Raw genomic sequence first — 5,590 nt, 5'->3', positions numbered from 1 at the left:
ACACACACACACACACACACACACACACACACACACACACACACACAGAGGTTGGGGAGAGGGCTGAGGCATAAGACCTTTCAGCATGGGAATCCAGGCAGTCCAATCCCACCAGGCTCAGCTTAGTTTCAGCTCTGGCTTAGGAGGCTACTTGCAGGCATGCTAGAGATGGAGGGGTCAGAGACCATCTGCCTTTGACAGCATTGTCAGCATATGAATAGTGTGCTGGGGAGGAGGTGGTGGAAAAATTTTGCCTTCGGTCAGGGGTCATGGTCCATTTTTGCTTAAACATACTCACACTTTCATACATTTCTCATAAAACCTTCCGCTACACATCTTAGAGATATACTCAGTCATATACTCACAGATACATTCTTGAGAACACAAATAAATACTCAAAGACAAACCACAGACACTGAAAGATGAGGGAGCACATTCAGTCACCGACACACATAATCACCATAGATACCCATATCTATAGTAATAGATGCATTCAGAGACGCACAGATTTGTGGACACATACTCAGAGATATTCACAGATATAAGCACTCACTGACACATGTACACACTCAAAGAATTTACCCAGGCATACTAAGGCACGGAGTCAACATTCAGGCATAAAAAATACAGGCGACCTTAGCCCAAAGTCGAATATAGGCCTTAGATGTCTCTTTCATTACCCTCCCATTAATGTCAGGCCATCCCGTGAGATCAACCCTAGCACTTTCCTTAGGGGGCTCACAGGGTTCTCCCTACAGCCACGGGCAAGAGAGCTAACGAGGGCTTAGGCAAGAACGTAGCCCTTGGATCTCCAGAAGGGAACAGATAATCTCCTGCCCTGCTTCCCATTCGGTCGTCCCTGTGATCTTACTAACTTCCTCCCCATCTAGCAGAGAGCGCACCTGCGTTCTGAACCGAGAGAACAGCTTTGTTTCGGATATTCTACCTGTGTGCAATACGGACTGGGGCGGGTGGATGGGTGTGGGCATATTGGGCCCTGGGGGCCCTTAGTGTTTTGCTTCCTGTCTCTGAGTCGCAGAAACTGAAGGTCGGGGAGGGCAGAGCAGCGTCCTCTGTTAGGACCTTCTGGTAGGGAGCAGGGCCCCGGACAGAAACAATAATAATATAACAGCTACCATCCCTTTAGTGCTTTAGGATTTCCGAAGCTCTTTCCTCCCAACAATCTCAGGAGCAAATGTTAGTGTGCCCATGTTATAGATAAGAAAATGAGACTAAGAAAAGACTTACTAGCCAAGCAGAAAAAAAACAAAAACACAACCGTAGCTCGAGCTTGGGGCTAATGAGTGCTAGTTCAGTGCTCTTTCTGCCGAGGTAGTATAGGGACAGGGATAGGTAGATGGACAGGACAGACAGGAGTGCATTCCTTTCTTCCCGATGTAGTCTTCTGTAGCGATCTCTGGCTGCAAGACTTCTCACCCGCCGCGGTATTACAAGGATTCTAACTGTAACAAGGCTGCAACTCTTTCCTCTCAGGCTCTAGGAAGAAAGACCCCGGAAAAGGGGAGGCTGAGAGCAGGGAGCTAATTTGAGCAAACTCGATCCCTGTTGGAAATGAACCTGTAAAACTTGCGTTTAAAAAATGAAAAGAGGATCAGGAATCAGCAGCAAACTCATGCCCACTCTGGAAACTATTTGGACGTCCTAGTGAAACACATTTACACCGTAAGGATTTTGTGGGGCTTGGAGCAGGCTAGGGAAGGGGGGTAGTACTAGCAGAAAAATGTGTCTAACAGTTGTCTACGGGAGGTCTGGGGTTACCAAAGATGGAGACGCCTCTCTCTCCACCCCATTTGTCCCCGAACGAAGGTTTTCCTCTTCTGTCTTTCTGTCTCTCCTTGTCTCCTGTTTTCTTTTACTATTCCGATATTCTCTCTCTCTCTCTCTCCCTCTCTCTCCCTCTCTCTCCCCCTCTCTCCCTCTCTCCCCCCCCTCCCCCCTCGGAATTGTGCATTCTGGCATCTGCAAAGACGAAAAAAGGAAAAAGGCAATTCTGAGACCTTGAGTAGCATAGAGAAGCATCCCTGGGGTAAGAGCTGCAGCTGGGATACATGGAAAGACGAGTCTAGGAGTGGGGTGATACGTGACACTTTTTTTTTTTTGAATGAGGACAGCCTCTGGAAAGAGGCATATGGACAGAGCATTTAACTTGAAATCCATAGTTGATTGAAATTAAGATTCTAGTCTGCTTGAAGCTCTCTCTCTCCCCCCAACCTTCTGAGTGTGCCTACCGACAGTACAGAACTGAGACCTTGCTGTCTAGGCTGTAGGCATGATTATTCCATCGTCCCTCAGGACAAGGACTGAATTCTCCAAGGGGCTAGGGCGTGTACTTGTGCGTGTGTGTGTGTGTGTGTGTGTGCGCGCGCGCTCTCTCGAAGGTGTACGTATTGCAGAAATTGTGAGGGAGACAATGTCTGATTTCTTTCCAATTTTTCAGACATACCTTGATTAAGCATTGGTGACCAGTATAAAGACAAAATAAAGCCTAATCCAGTACCCCGTGACTGCTGCGCTCTGGCTGAGACCTGCACAATCGGCGCACCGCTTAAAGTCGCTGGTTTTGGGACGGGCAAAACAGTCTCGCTTTCGTGGTTGGGTAGAAGGCAAAGGGCAAGAAGGACAGTGTGAGAAAGGGGAAAGGGAAGGAGTATAAAATTGTCCGACCAAGCACTGATTAGGGGGATAGCAACAGTCGGAACACTGGGGTTTTGGGTCATCAGGCTGAGACTGGACCGGGACGGGGAAGATCAGCTCTGGGTTAGTGGGTTTCCAGTGCAGTGCGATAGAAATGAAGGCTAAGTATCCAGTCTCCAGCTTCTCTGGGGGGTAGATACAGGCGGTCGCCCTGCGAAGGGTAACTAGTTTCTGTTAACAGAGGACCCGAAGTTCCTCTATGGAAGGAGCAGCAGGGTTATCTCTTCTTAAAGTAGGGAAAGTGGCCTGTTTGTGTCTCATTGGGGCACAGAGGTCGAACAGTCCAGGCCTCCCTGCAGCCCAAAGACGTGGAACTTGAGGCCGCACGCGGGCCTGAGGCCTCGACAGCCTGTAACTCTCTGCGGACCCAGTCCCTAGGCTCTACTCTTCTGTCCGAAAACCTCTGATGCAGAGGACAGTGGCTGCAGAGCCGAAGCTCCCTGAAACTAGAGAGCGGACTGCAAAAAGGTTTGATGGTCTCGGGGTTGGGGAGATGTGGACCTGACCCCGCAACAGAACAAACTCGGGATATGCGGGACTTTCCTGTACAGCTGCAGGGCGTGGGTCATAGCTGTGGGGCTGTGGGTGCATTCTGCCCACAGCATCGCCCAGCGGGCGCTTGGAGGGCTTTTGTCTAGCACAAGCTTTTATCTCTTAGTTGGGAAGTATTAGAAGCAAAGCGAGACAAAAATTTCTGCATGAAGAACGGGTTTTGGAAGAGAGCACCGTACGATCTCTCGCAATAACCAAGATATCGATCCAGAACTTTTCAGGGCCAATTGACCATTTCGCTTATAGTGCACACCCCCAGATTCCCCACCACACTTCATTTCTTCTGCAAGAACTATGCTAAAGACATGGCACTTCGTATATCCATCGCTGTGTAACTTCATGATACGATGGAATTTTGCAACTTATCACAGATTCTTCTGCGGGTCCACATTCAGACACTTGGTCTGACACTCTCACTCTGTACATTTCGTTTGACGTCCACTCTGTACACAGTTACGTATGTGCTCGCTCCGAACGAATTATGATTACACATTTTCCCTTACCTAAAACACACTCGCTTTGTACCCTCTGTAATGCATGTTCACTCAGGACGCATTGTCTGAAACACACTCACCCTTTACACGTTGTGATGCACACCCGTTCTGTACACTCGGCCTGTTACACACTCTCCGTACAGGTTGTCTGACGCATATTTTCACCTTGTGTACATGACACACTCGCTCCGAGCTCGTCTGACACGCATTTGTCCAGTCCACATTGTGCATACTGCTTCGGACACATTGTATGACACGCACACGTTTGCTCAGGACTCGTTGACTGCTGACAGACTTCTCGGGGATGGAGGGAGTGAACTCGCCCAGGTCCTTGGCTCTGGATGGAATTGCGCATTTCTCCCAAGTCTTTGCGCCTAGGGCGCTGGAGTCTCCTGAATAAATCAGGCCGAGGTGTGCAAAGAAGAGGGAATCTGGGTACCGAGGGCCAGTAGGGTGAGCAGGTTGAAAACTGAGAGTTTACTCGTGGCTAAGCCTTTCTCTAGCTCTCTTAGACTGTAGTGGGCCCCTTTGGAAGTGAGAGGCTACTTTTCTGCGGGGAAATCGGATTAGCAATTAAGGCAAAAAGGTTAAAAGAGGCAAGAACTCCAAGCAATGGGCAAAGAGTATTGATGTGAAGGAGTCCTTGAAGGAGAGCTGGGGTGCTGAGTGGTTTTCTTAAGGGGATTGGAGGGCGGTCTGTATCTCAGCCTGAGCAGCTCGCAACAAAACATCCCAAAAGTGTGGGAAAGTAAAAGTAGCCGGCGCTCGCTCAGGTGGAGGGCCGCATGGACAGATGGCTCTGGGAAGGACTCTCTGATGACATTTAGGAAAAAACGGAGGGGGCCGGGGCCTGTGGGCTACGCCGTCTCTGTGGGCTGACGGGCTCCACTCTTAGCCTCCTAACTGGGTTTTGGTGCCCGTACCTTTCGCCAGCAGGGTGCCCTGGTCCCTTCCGCTACCATCCTCTCCAGCACTTTTTTCTCCCCACGGCTTTTCCCCAAAGCGGCCACTTGGGGTCGCACTTTATGCCTGTTTGAGGCTGACAGCGGAAGGGGGAGGGGAGAAAAGACCTAATCTCTCTTAATCGTTACAAAATGTTCAAACAAAAACACAGTCCTGTTCCTGGACAAGAAAAACAGTGCAGAAGATGAGTCCCGAGTCTGTTTTGCATGGAGAATGGCCGGGGAACCTGGACCGGCTGGGAACGGGGTTCCTGGTTTTGGCGCCGGTTCCCTCTGGAATGCGCTTCCTTTCAGTGGAACTACCACTGGCCACATCTGGGGTGGGGGGTGGGGAAGGGGGGTAGAGAAAGGCCGTCCCTCTCTTAGCTTCCTCACTACCTCATCCCCCTCCATTCTCATCCTCACAATCTCTCACTCTGGAGCGCTCAGAGAGAGAGGGGGTGAGCCCTAGAAGGGAGCAGGGCGGGCTCAGCCTGGGTCCCTGCTACTTCTCGGGGTGCCACTGAGCCAGGGAGTTCCATCCAAGTCCCACTTAAGGAGGAAAGGGGCAGGGGGGCCACTCACTCTTTTCCATATCCCCCACCCCGCATGCCCTCATGCCCGGCAGAGTGAATGGGGTTTGTGCGCGATGTGCAGAACAAAGAGAGTGTTAGCCCTGTCCTCCTTCGAGGTGACCCCAGACGGGGTTGGGGGGGGAGATAATGAGTGGGGGGGTAATGTGAATGGCAGAAAAAAGAGGAGAAAAGAAGAGGGGGAGAGAGGGGGAGAGAGGGAGAGAGGGAGAGAGGGAGAGAGGGAGAGAGGGAGAGAGGGAGAGAGGGAGAGAGAGAGAGAGAGAGAGAGAGAGAGAGAGAGAGAGAGAGAGAG

General features: G+C 50.8%; 1 long non-coding RNA gene across 1 annotated transcript in view; it reads right to left on the bottom strand.

Moving 5' to 3' along the window:
• LOC114046640 overlaps nucleotides 1-5,471 on the bottom strand; it is a 20,379-nt gene extending 14,908 nt beyond the window's left edge. The window contains exon 1 of the long non-coding RNA XR_003569537.1: nucleotides 3,842-5,471. This is a non-coding gene — a long non-coding RNA (uncharacterized LOC114046640). The remainder of the gene's footprint in view (nucleotides 1-3,841) is intronic.
• Between the last annotated feature and the right edge of the window lie 119 nt (nucleotides 5,472-5,590).

This window comes from Vombatus ursinus, unplaced genomic scaffold (assembly GCF_900497805.2).
Source record: "Vombatus ursinus unplaced genomic scaffold, bare-nosed wombat genome assembly UNPS02014785.1, whole genome shotgun sequence".
In the NCBI taxonomy this organism is placed as follows: Eukaryota; Metazoa; Chordata; class Mammalia; order Diprotodontia; family Vombatidae; genus Vombatus; species Vombatus ursinus.
Note: the sequence above shows the minus strand (reverse complement) of the source record. Positions and strands in the feature narration are given on the sequence as shown.